The 12,845-nt window shown below is 48.9% G+C and overlaps 1 protein-coding gene and 1 pseudogene across 1 annotated transcript in view; both read right to left on the reverse strand.

Moving 5' to 3' along the window:
• The window catches only part of ZBTB8A (zinc finger and BTB domain containing 8A), a 68,507-nt gene that overhangs the window by 49,946 nt on the left and 5,716 nt on the right, over positions 1-12,845 (reverse strand).
• On the reverse strand, positions 6,109-6,551 carry LOC106735912 (40S ribosomal protein S24 pseudogene; annotated as a pseudogene).

Consider the following 12,845-nt stretch of genomic DNA (forward strand, 5'->3'; position numbering starts at 1 on the left):
AGCAGAGGTGTGCGATTGAGCCTTGGTCATAAAGGCATGGCCCGACCTCCTTACTCTGCCTTCGGTCACTTGCTCTGGGTGGAGGCAGCTGCGCAGGAGAGCCCGGTGGAGGTGAGCTGAGGCTGCTGCCCACAGCCGTGTGAGTGAGCCATCCTCAGAGGGTTCCTCGGGCCCCAAACCTTCAGTGGCCGCAGCCCCCGCCGGTAGGTTCCCTGGGATCTATGAGAGCTCTTGAACCGGAACTACCGAACTACCGAGCCAAGCTGCTCCCAACCCTCAGAACCTCGTGAAGTAGTAAACGTTTGTTTTAAACCATTACGTTGGGGGGTAATTTGGTATACCACAAATACAAGAAACAATGCCGTAACAGAAACCTGAAAATGTGATTTTGGAACTGGGTAGGTCTTTGAGATGAGTGTTGGTGAAAGAGCCTTCCAAAAAATAGTCAAGTTCTGATGGTCTTTGAGGAAGCTGCAAGTGAGTACTTACAGGAAAATAGAAGAATCTTACGGGAGCTGCGGAACAGGGAGTCCTCGTTATATATGGGGGGAAAGCCTGCAGTGAGGTGAAAATCAGAGTACCTAATGAGCTAAGTAATGGAGCTGAGATTCCCAGCAGAATGTTGAAGGAGCCATCTGCTTTCTTTTCTTTCTTTTTGTTTTCTTTCCTTTTTTTTTTTTTTTCTTTTTTAATTTGCCAGAGAGTGCATGTGCTCACCAGGGAGTGGACTGGTTCTTCCAGGGAGCTCTTGCTGAGCCTTCAGTCTTTTCCTAATCCTGTAGTTTCAGGAGGCCATAGCTTGGGGTCCTATGACAATAGCCATGTGGGTGGCTGGGAATTTCTCCCATGCTGTTCTCTTAAGCTTTTAGCCTCTAAACAAGGTTCCCTGGTCCCCCAGGAGCTTCCTAAGCCACCTGACACTATCTGATGAGGTCCTTTCTGATTAAACCACCTAGAGCAGGTTCCGTCCTCTACAAGAACAATCCCAGCCATGGAACCAGCAGTTAGTGTAATGGCTATGTCGCTGGACTCCCACGTAGTCGACCGTGGTTCACGTCCCGGACCCGGTGGCTTAGAACTCACGCCGGGCACGTGTGCGTGCATGCCCAAGATCCCAAGAGGAGAATGGAGGAGAAGGGATTGCGGCGTGACCATCCCCCCTGGAGGGGTGATTTCTGTCTCTCTGTCTCTCTCTGTCTGTCTGGCGAGCGCACATGCCCTATAGCAAAAACCTCTCCAAAAAAAAAAAGCCAGCTACAGAAGAGAGCTCACTGCCCTGCAGTGCTTCTCTCTGTCACAGTAAGATCCCTGTTAGCTACACACATGGCTACCTGTCTAAAGGTTATAGTTCTCAGATCCCCTTGCAGCTAGGTGTGGCCGTGTGACTAATTTCCCACCAGTGAGATGTAAATGTAAGTGTGATATGGCAGTTCCAGCAGCTCTCCTGCCCTTTACCCTTCTTCCTTCACCTCCATCCTCTGCTTGGAATGTAATTTCAGGTGCATTTCTTTCTAAGAATTATTTACATAATTTTATTTATTCACTCATTTACTTTTTAATTTGACCAGAGAGAAAGAGGGAAAGTGAGAAAGCAAGCTACCAGGTCTGGGACTCAAACCGTGGTGGACCATGTGGAAGTGTCCAGCATCTTAACTACCAAGTGGCCGCAGCCCCCGCCGGTAGGTTCCCTGGGATCTATGAGAGCTCTTGAACCGGAACTACCGAACTACCGAGCCAAGCTGCTCCCAACCCTCAGAACCTCGTGAAGTAGTAAACGTTTGTTTTAAACCATTACGTTGGGGGGTAATTTGGTATACCACAAATACAAGAAACAATGCCGTAACAGAAACCTGAAAATGTGATTTTGGAACTGGGTAGGTCTTTGAGATGAGTGTTGGTGAAAGAGCCTTCCAAAAAATAGTCAAGTTCTGATGGTCTTTGAGGAAGCTGCAAGTGAGTACTTACAGGAAAATAGAAGAATCTTACGGGAGCTGCGGAACAGGGAGTCCTCGTTATATATGGGGGGAAAGCCTGCAGTGAGGTGAAAATCAGAGTACCTAATGAGCTAAGTAATGGAGCTGAGATTCCCAGCAGAATGTTGAAGGAGCCATCTGCTTTCTTTTCTTTCTTTTTGTTTTCTTTCCTTTTTTTTTTTTTTTCTTTTTTAATTTGCCAGAGAGTGCATGTGCTCACCAGGGAGTGGACTGGTTCTTCCAGGGAGCTCTTGCTGAGCCTTCAGTCTTTTCCTAATCCTGTAGTTTCAGGAGGCCATAGCTTGGGGTCCTATGACAATAGCCATGTGGGTGGCTGGGAATTTCTCCCATGCTGTTCTCTTAAGCTTTTAGCCTCTAAACAAGGTTCCCTGGTCCCCCAGGAGCTTCCTAAGCCACCTGACACTATCTGATGAGGTCCTTTCTGATTAAACCACCTAGAGCAGGTTCCGTCCTCTACAAGAACAATCCCAGCCATGGAACCAGCAGTTAGTGTAATGGCTATGTCGCTGGACTCCCACGTAGTCGACCGTGGTTCACGTCCCGGACCCGGTGGCTTAGAACTCACGCCTGGCACGTGTGCGTGCATGCCCAAGATCCCAAGAGGAGAATGGAGGAGAAGGGATTGCGGCGTGACCATCCCCCCTGGAGGGGTGATTTCTGTCTCTCTGTCTCTCTCTGTCTGTCTGGCGAGCGCACATGCCCTATAGCAAAAACCTCTCCAAAAAAAAAAAGCCAGCTACAGAAGAGAGCTCACTGCCCTGCAGTGCTTCTCTCTGTCACAGTAAGATCCCTGTTAGCTACACACATGGCTACCTGTCTAAAGGTTATAGTTCTCAGATCCCCTTGCAGCTAGGTGTGGCCGTGTGACTAATTTCCCACCAGTGAGATGTAAATGTAAGTGTGATATGGCAGTTCCAGCAGCTCTCCTGCCCTTTACCCTTCTTCCTTCACCTCCATCCTCTGCTTGGAATGTAATTTCAGGTGCATTTCTTTCTAAGAATTATTTACATAATTTTATTTATTCACTCATTTACTTTTTAATTTGACCAGAGAGAAAGAGGGAAAGTGAGAAAGCAAGCTACCAGGTCTGGGACTCAAACCGTGGTGGACCATGTGGAAGTGTCCAGCATCTTAACTACCACACCACCTGCAGATCCCCTTCAGGTCTATTTTTAAATTAGGAGGGGACCAGTAGGTGTTGTGGTAGTTAAGGTGTTGGACTCCCACAGGACCCACCATGGTTCAAATCCCAGACCTGGCAGCTTGACACTCAGGCAGGGTGCCTGCTCATGAATGCCCAAAATCTCAGGGGGAGAATGGAGGAGAAGGGACTGCAGTGTGGCCATCCCCCTTGGGGCGATTTCTCACTTTCCCTCTTTCTGTCTATCTCCCAGTAAGCACATGTGCCCTATGACAAAAACTCTGAAAAAATAAAAATAAAACAGGAGAATGAGGGCTGGTGCCGTAGCCTAATGGCTTAGAGAGCTGGATCCCACGTGGTCATCTACAGTTGGAATTACAGCTTGGTGGCTTGGAGAACACAGCAGGCACATGTGTGTGCTTGCCCCAGATCCCAAGGGGTGGAGAAATGGAGAAGGGATTGCAGCATGACCACCCCCTGTTGGGGAGATGCTTTTTTCCCTCTCTGTCTATGTCTCTTTTTTTCTTTTTTAAGAATTATTTTATTTGGGGCCGGCAGGTGACGTGGTAGTTAAGGGTGCTAGACTCCCGCACGGCCGACTGTGATTCGATTCCCAGACCTGGCAGCTTGCTTTCTCACTTTCCCTCTCTCTCTTGCTCTATCCGTCTCTGCTCAAATTAAAATAAACAAATAAAGTTAAATAAAATAACATAAAGTCTGTCTGTCTCTTTCTAGTGAACACACGCGCCCGCTGGCAAATTTAAAAAGACAGACCGTGAGGGAAGGTAGCTTACTGCTGCCTCCGCCCTCGACTCTGAACCGCCCGCATCTGCCCGTCGCAATTGTTGACGGTGAGCACTCCCGCCCTCACTTCCTGACCTGTACCCTAGAGTGTATTTTTCCTCTCAAGATAGTTTTATTTTAAATCCATTATATCCATATTAGGAGGCTTCTTCTGGAGTCCTTTATGCCCAAGTGCTAGAGGGCACACCGACTCTCCAGACAGAGACTCTCCGCGGGAGAGAAAGCCCGCGGGGGCCGTGGTCACACCAGAACCCACCAGAACCCTTTCCTTCCATCCTCTGTCCTGTCAGGATCTGGGGTGGGCCCGCAGCTCTCCCAGCGTGCGTATCAAGTCTCTGAGGCCCGATGCTGGCCACATTGTGGCCACGTGGTGACCGGCTCCTTAGGCCATCCGTGGGCTGACTCCAGCATTCTTTATTATTTTTAAAATTTTTGCCAGAGGGCATGTGTGTGCATAGGGGTGGGGGTGGGGAAAGCACCCCTCCGCAGGGAACAGTCATGTTGCAGTAACTTCTCTATTTTTCCCTCCTTTCAGGATTTTGAGTGTGCCTGACATATTTTTCAACTCCCAGGGTCCAGAACTCGAACTGCATAGTTGGCCATGTGGGATCCAGCCATCTTAACCACCACGGCCGGGCTGGACCCTCTAGGATTCTTTTTTATGTATTCCTGGCATGGATTTTTTTATGATATTTTCAACTTTTCCACTTCTTTTTACTTTACATATTGAAGTGGGCTTTGGAAAGTTCATGGAACATGTGCATTATGAAAAAAGCTATGAATTTCAAAAATCTTTTGCACTAAAATAAATATGTGCTTTGATTTCATTTTTTATAACATTTTAAAGTTTTCTCATATGTTTAGATAAATCATATTGTTAGAATTTTTTAAAATAATTATTTTACTTAACTTATTTATTTTAATTTGAAAGGGACAGAACAAGAGAAAGAGAGAAAGTGAGAAAGCAAACCACCAGGTCTGGGACTTGAACTATGCTCAGCCATATTTAGGGAGTCCAGTAACCCTAAATATCACCCCACCTACCAGCCCCATATATTGTTAGAATTTTTAAAATATGGGGACCAGCAGGTGGTGTAATGGTTATATCACTGGACTCCCACATAATCGACTGTGGTTCGAGTCTTGGACCCAGTGGCTTAAAAAACTCACATTGGTCTCGAGTGCCCAAAATCCTAGAGGTGACAAGATGAGAAGGGATTGCCGTGTGGCCATTTCTCTTTTTCTGTCTCTCTGTCTCTCTGGTGAGTGTACACGCCCTACAGAAAAAAGATCTTGGAAAAAAATAATTTTTAAAATATGATCTGAGAGTTTCTTTTTTAATTTAATTTAATTTTATTTTATTTTTTAGTTTTTGTTATATGGCATGTGTACTCGCCAGAGACAGAGGGAAAGTAAGAAATCACTCCCCTAAGAGAGGTGGCCATGCTGCGATCCCTCCTCGTCCATTGTCCCCTCAGAATTTTGGGCACATATGCTCATGCACCTGACTGTGGTTTTTAAGCAGCCAAGCCTGGGACTCAAATAGTGTAGCGGGCCGCATTGGATCCAGGCACCTTACAGTCTACCCACACCTGCTGGCCCAAGAGCCTCTGCCTTTTAATTTTAGACTTAACCCAATTGCATTTATTACAATGAAATTAGAATTTACTTCTATCTTATCATTTTACATTTTATATTTGGTTCATTTTTATTCCCTTTATATTGTTGTTCTTTAGTTTATTGGCAAGGTTGAGTTTTCTCTACTGCACACTTATACACTTATATTCTGTCCTTGTTATAATCACCTTTAATTTATTACTGCACTCATCGTGTTTGCCCTGATGGGTATAATAAACGTCTCAATAGCTGTCTCTTCTCGCTAATAAGAATTTGCTTAAGTACGTCTTTCTTTTCCACTCCCTCCAGTATTGTTACGGATGTATTTTCTCTCTCTTCTCCTTTTTAAGGTTTTGACCATAGGGCACGTGCACTCACCAGAGAGAGAGAGACTCAGAGAGAGGGAAAATAAGAAGTCACCCCCGGAGGAATGGCTACATTGCCATCCCTTCTATTCTCCTCTCGGGATTTTGGGCACACACGCATATGTGCCCAGTGCAATATTTTTTTAATTTTTGAAATTATTAATCCTCTCATGAAAAATCCGCACCATCACCGCAGAGAGCCATTGCAGACTCTTTCCTCCTTCCACTGCTCTCCAGCCTCCAGCTCACTTTCTGCCAGCACCAACACTGGCCTTTGCAGTCCCCCGTCTTCATTCTGTGCTTGGGTTCCTTTCACTGTTTCCTTGACGCCTTTTTCTTCCCATAGAGGCCGTGTCTTGCAGTCTATGTTTGGGATCATTTTCTTCACATTACACAAAGGATCGTAAATCATGCCAAAGCCAGTTGTCTTGCCACCACCAACATGGGTTCGGAACCCAAACACGCAGTTGACACCTGGAGTGGTCTTGTGCATCGTCACTAGTTTCTCCCGAATTTCTGCCTTGGGTACTGTTGCCTTCCAGGGGTGAAGGACATCAGTGGCCACTGGTTTCCTCTGAAGGAGTGGTTGGCCATGAATTTCCCCGTCGGGATAGTTACTGTGTCATCCATGATGGCGGATAGCCTCAAGCAGCCAGGGAGGAAAAGACCAGCGCGATTTTCAAGCCACTGGGCCCAGGTCTAGCGCCTTAACCACCATGCCACCTGCTGACCTTTCTCTTTTCATTTTCTTTGATACAAAACTTTTTTCTTTTTAAGACAGGTAAATTTTATCAAATTATTTGAACACTCTTATTATTTTCCTTATCTCCTGTGGCATCTCTTGAATTGGTTTCTCATCTTGAGTACTTTAGGATTGCTTTCGGTGTGTGTTTTTGTTAACAAAGCTTCTGAGGCTTCGTATGCTAGAAAATATGTTTATTCTCTTAACATTTGAGTGATGATTTGGATGGATATAAAATTCTAGAGTTGGAGCCAACAGGTAGCGTGGAGTTTAAGGCGCTGGATTCCCACAGACCTGGCACCTTGAAAATCATGCGACGCACATGTGCATGTGTGCCCAAAGTCCTAGGAGGAGAAGGGATTATGTCATGGCCACCCCCCCAAGGGGTAATTTCTTATTTTCCCTCTCACTGTCTCTCCCTCTCTCTCTCTCTGCAGTAAGCTCAAATGCCCTATGGCAACAACCTAAAAAATTTTCTAGAGTTAATGTTCTCTTTCTTTGGTATTTTAAATCATATTGCTCCATTTTTATCTTGCATGCAATGCTGCTATTGAATAGTGTGGTATTTAATTTGCTCTTTTTATGAAAATTGCCTTAATAATTTTCTTTGTCTTTGATAGTCTTACATTTTATTATAATATGCCTACGAGTGGGTTTTTTCTTACCTCTCCTGTCTGGCAGTCTATGGACTCTTACATTTTTTCATTTGCCGGAAGGCATGTATGCTGGCCAGAGGGGAGACAGAGAGGGACAGCACCCCCAAGGGGCTCTCCTTTACTTTCTCCTTCCTGTGGGACTTGGGGCATGCTCGCTGCACACACTCGGCCTGTTTCTCCAGCCTCTGGGGCCACAACTCATACTGCACTCAGCCCTGTGGAGCTGGCCTCCCTTGACCACTGGCTGGGCCTGGCCCCACGGACCCTTTTAATCTAAGACCTGTTACTCCTTTTTAATTCTGGTAAGGTGGCTTGCATTTGTGATTTAAAATGTTATTTCCTTCTCCCTGCACTCTCCTCCCCTGTGGGGCCCGTTTGACATTTCTGTTCCTGCCCTGCACGCCACTTTTCCTCAGGGGTCTCTATCTCTTGGTCTTTTCCTGCTCTTGTCTAGGAAAGGGTTTCAATATGATGTTGGAATTTACTGACTTTTTTTCCCTTCAACTATTTCTACCCTGCCATTATGCTATTTCTGGCGATTTCTTTTTTTTTTTTTTAGATTTTTGCCATAGTGGGGCTGGCAGGTGGCATGGTGGTCGAAGACACGGCACTCCCACATGGCCAACCACGGTCCAAGTTCCAGACCTGGTGGCTTGCTTTCTCACTTTCTCTCTCTCTCTCTCTCTCTCTCTCTGTTCCTCTCTGGTCAAATTTAAATAAACAAACAAACAAATAAATAAAGTTAAAGAAAATAATCCTTAAAAAAAAATGATTTTTGCCATAGCGGGCATTAGCTTGCCAGAGAGATGCAAATAGAGACAGAGGAAGAAGGAAAGTGAGAAATCACCTCCTAGGGTAATGGCCTCACCACAGTCCCTTCTCCTTCATTCTCCTCTTAGAATTTTGGGTAAATGCACCCAGTATGTTTTTTGAGCCTCCAGGTCTGGGATTCAAACCACACATTCAACCATGTGGGATCCAGGTGCCTTAATCACCACCCCACTGCTGGCCCTATACTTATCATTCTTATTTTAATTAAAACAAAATTCATTTTGGAGCATACACCTGTTCATGTTGGAGCACGCCCCTGTTCATGTTGGAGCATGCACCTGTTCATGTTGGAACACGTGCCTGTACATGTTGGAACACGTGCCTGTACATGTTGGAGCACATGCCTGTACATGTTGGAGCATGCACCTGTACATGTTGGAGCACACACCTGTTCATGTTGGAACACGTGCCTGTACATGTTGGAGCACATGCCTGTTCATGTTGGAACATGTGCCTGTACATGATGCAGCACACACCTCTTCATGTTGGAGCACGTGCCTGTACATGATACAGCACACGCCTCTTCATGTTGGAGCACACGCCTGTCCGTGTTGGTGCCCGGTCTATGTTAGGCCAAGCAGGATAGGGATTGGAGTCACGGCACCATGTCAGATCTGACTGCTCTTTTTATTATTATTGAACTTTAGGTATTATTTCCCAGCTTGATCAGAGAGAGACACACAGAGAGAGGGAAAGTGAAAAGCAAGCCACCAGGTCTGGAAATCGAACCACAGTCAGCCATGTGGGAGTCCAGCGTCTTTAACCACCATGCCACCTGGCAGCCCGAGGTCTGACTGCTCTTGCACAGTATATTAGCCTCGTACCATAGAGTCGGCCTTATTCTTTTTTTTTTTTTTTTTTAAAGAGATTTTTGGTATAGGGCATGTGTGCTCACTGTAGAGACAGAGAGAAAGTGAAAAATCACCTCCTTGGGGGAATGGCCATGTGGCAAACCCTTCTCCATTCTTCCCTTGGGATCTTGGGCACATCCAGATGCACATGCACACACACACACACACACACACACACACACACACGTGCCTGGCCTAAGTTTTAAGGTGCCAGGTCCAGGACTTGAACCATGGTTGACTACATGGGAGTCCAGCGATGTAACCATTACGCCATCTACTGGTTCCCTGGCCTTCTCATTCTTTTTTTTTTGGAGAGGTTTTTGCTATAGGGCGCATGTGCTCGCCAGACAGACAGAGAGAGACATAGAGACAGAAAGCGAGAAATCACCCCTCAGGGGGGATGGTCATGTCGCAATCCCTTCTCCTCCATTCTCCTCTTGGGATCTTGGGCACGCACACACGCGCGCCTGGCGTGAGTTTTAAGCCACCGGGTCCGGGACTCGAACCGCAGTCGACTACGTGGGAGTCCAGCAACATAGCCATTCCCCCGGCCTTCTCATTCTTATATTAAGTGTTCACCTTCTATTCCAGTAAGTCTTAGGTTTTCTATTCGAGTGTGTGCACTCACAACAGCGTGTCAACGTGCACAGCGCCCTCTGCACCTGCGTGTGGTTCAGGTACGAGTGTGCACTCACAACAGCGTGCCGACGTGCACAGCGCCCTCTGCGCCTGCGTGTGGTTCAGCTCATTTTTCCCGGGTGCTGGCATGTTGGCCCGTGAGCCCGTGTTTCCTGACCAGCCCGGCTGTTGATGCAGCTCTCAGACTATTTCTGCCTCCAGTCTGTCGGGGGCCTATTTATTGCAGCAATATCAGATTGCTATAAAACGTTTCAAATGCCCGCTTTCCCTCCTCGTCCTCGCCATGAACCGGGGCCGTCAGTCCTGAGCCACATGCTGCACAGTGTCGTCCTAGCACGTGCAGGTCAGTCTCACTGCTCCTTCAGGCCAGCAGGGCTGTACCTCCCTCCGTTGCTAAGGGACTGTCAGTGCCTCTCTGTAACAGAGTGCTCACGCCTGCCCATTGTCCGGCTTGATCTTGTGACTTACGTGGGCCAATGACAGGTGAGCAGTGATGGTGACCGGCCTGAGCTTTTTTTTTTAGGTTTTGCTATAGTGTGCTCACCAGAGAGCATTAGAGGGAAAGTGAGAAATCATCCTCCAAGGAGGATGGCCATGCTGCAGGCCCTTCTCCCACCTTGTCCTCTCAGGGTTTCAGGCACGCACGCACAGGCACCCGGCTGAGTTTTTAGCCACCTAGTCCACGACTTGAAGGGCAGTCAGCCACGCGGGAGTCCGGCACCTTCACTGCTCCGCCACCTGCTGGCCTTCCCTGAGCAGGCTCTTTAGGAGGCGCCCTGCGTCTCCACCAGCCTTCTCATTCTTCCCCTCTGCTGCAGTAGGGGCTGGCTCTGCGACTGGCCGAGGCCTAGAGGGCGCTGCAGAGCTGACCTGTGCGCGCCGTCGTGTTCTGTAAGCAAAGGCGTGTTGGTACAAATCAGGGCTCACTAATACACCCATCCGCCAAGTCCAGCCACCACCGCCTCTGTGAGGTCCACAGCTAAGACTGTTACAGGGTTCTTGTTGTCTTTTCATTTTGGAAGGATTGACAAGTAATCAAAACAATAGCAGCTGCACAGGCTTACCACTAAAGCACTGTGCTCTGCGAGGCAACTCCGCAGGTGGAGGCTCCCGGTTCTAGCCGGGTCCTCCCTCAGTCCGCTGGATGCCCCCCAGACCCATGATCCAGACTGGACCTCAGCCAGCCTCAAGCCCCTATTGGGGGATGCTATTTATCACTCATGGAAAAAATTAATACACTAAAAAATCTTGTAGAAGGAGAAAAAAAGACTTGTGACATGTGAAGCCTGTATGAAATTGGAATTTTAGTCTTCGTGAATAAAATTGGTTGGGGCACAGCCACGTTGGTGGCAGCTGCTTTCATGCTGCAACACGGAAGCCACGTGGTCGCCACGGAGACCATAGGCCTGTCCCCTGGAGCCCCAGCCGGTTCCTATCTGGGGCTTTGCAGAGAACATTTGCTGGCCTCTGTCACAAGCTCTGGAGTTGTTGAGATCCAGGCCAGTCACTGCCTCAGCAGAGGTGACTGAAGGAGCCAAGATGAGTGGAAGGAGGGAGGGACCAGCCCCAGAGAGGGGAGTACCAGGCACCGCAGAACCACTCAGCACGCCCACTCGACTCCGTGGGTGGACACGCTCTCTGAGCTCCAGCCCTGGAACTCCCGGGGGAGGCTGCACTGGGATGAGGTGGTTTCTGAGCTTGTACTTCTCAGCCTTGGGCGTGTGGGGAGAGATAGACTTGGGGCCACCTGCCCATCCCGTCTTTGTTCCCTGCAGGCCTGGGCGCTGTGCCGGTCTTACCGTCGGTGCCTGGGCTTCCCCTCTCGCCCTTTCCTTTGCAATCTTAGCAGAATGGAAACATGACGTTGACCGTTTTAGCCAGTTAAGTGGGAGGTCAGTGGCCTTACGTCCATTCCCACTGCTGCCCAACCATCACTACCACCATTTCCGGAACGTCCTCATCCCTGCACCTGAGCCCCACTCCCTCTCCCCAGTCCCTGGGAGCCTCCATCTTCTTTCTGTCCCTGAATTCGCTTATCCCAGGTGCCTTGGCAGGACCCTTTGCTCTTTTTAAAATAATTTACCAGAGGGTGCATGCACTCACCTGAAACAGCAGAGAGGGGCAGTCCCTCTGCAGCCCTCGTCTATCTTCCCCTCCCTTCAGGGTTTTGGGCACACATGCACCCAGCGTACATTTCAAGCCACCAGGTCTGGGACTTGAACCACAGAGCTGGCCATGTGGGATCCAGCACCCTTACCCCCATGCCACTGGCTGGCCCAAAGGCCCTTTGCTCTTGTTCCACCTGACTAGCATCTTCACATTCGAGCCTCAGTTCCATGTTCCAGCCTCAGAGAAACCCTCCCTGCCGCCTCTCCAAAGCAGGCTCCCCCCCCCAGGCAGTCTCTGCTCCAGTGCGGTAAGGTCCATGCGACTGCCTCTCCCCCAGCTGAAAGGCGCTCTCACGCCTTGTCTGCCGCGAGCACCGGGCGTATGTGACGAGTTGTAGGAAACGTTTGTCAAGTAACTGCTGGTGGAAAACGAGGTGCACAATGTGCTTTCTCCCCTGGCGGGCGAGCGGGGCCAGCAGCAAGCTGGGGCCTCTGCTAAGGGTGTGGCAGGGTTTTGTCTGCTGGGGGCCTGCCAGAAGCGAGGTGCTCCACCCAGCACGGCAGCTTCCTGGTGCGGGCCTGTCCCTGAGCTGCATGAAGCAGGCCAGCCTCAGTGCCTGCCCCGCTGCCTCCTGGGAAGTTCTGTTTGGGAACCTAGCGTGCTTCCATTGCTCCCCGGGCTGCACCCCTGGGAATGCTGACGGTCTACGCCTTCTCCCCAAGGACTCCGGGTCTTCTTCAGTGTACCCGAGACCTCCTCCAGGCACCAGCACGCATCGCAGTTGTTCAGTGGCTAAGCTGTGCCCGCAGGGAGCGGAAGGGGTAAAAAGTAGCTTTCTGTCCGGCGTTTCATGGTGTCTCTCGTTTCTCATATATTATCCTGTTTTCTCAGCTGTTTTCTGAGTTTTGTTTTTTCTTCTTCTTTTTTTTTTTTTGGAGAGGTTTTTCCTATAGGGCGCCTGTGCTCGCCAGAAAGACAGAGAGAGACGTAGAGACAGAAAGCGAGAAATCATCCCCCAGGGGGGATGGTCACGCCGCAATCCCTTCTCCTCCATTCTCCTCTCGGGATCTTGGGCACGCATGCACACGCGCCCGGC

The sequence above is a fragment of the Tupaia chinensis genome, unplaced genomic scaffold (genome assembly GCF_000334495.1).
Source record: "Tupaia chinensis unplaced genomic scaffold, TupChi_1.0 Scaffold000573_1, whole genome shotgun sequence".
Taxonomy (NCBI): domain Eukaryota; kingdom Metazoa; phylum Chordata; class Mammalia; order Scandentia; family Tupaiidae; genus Tupaia; species Tupaia belangeri.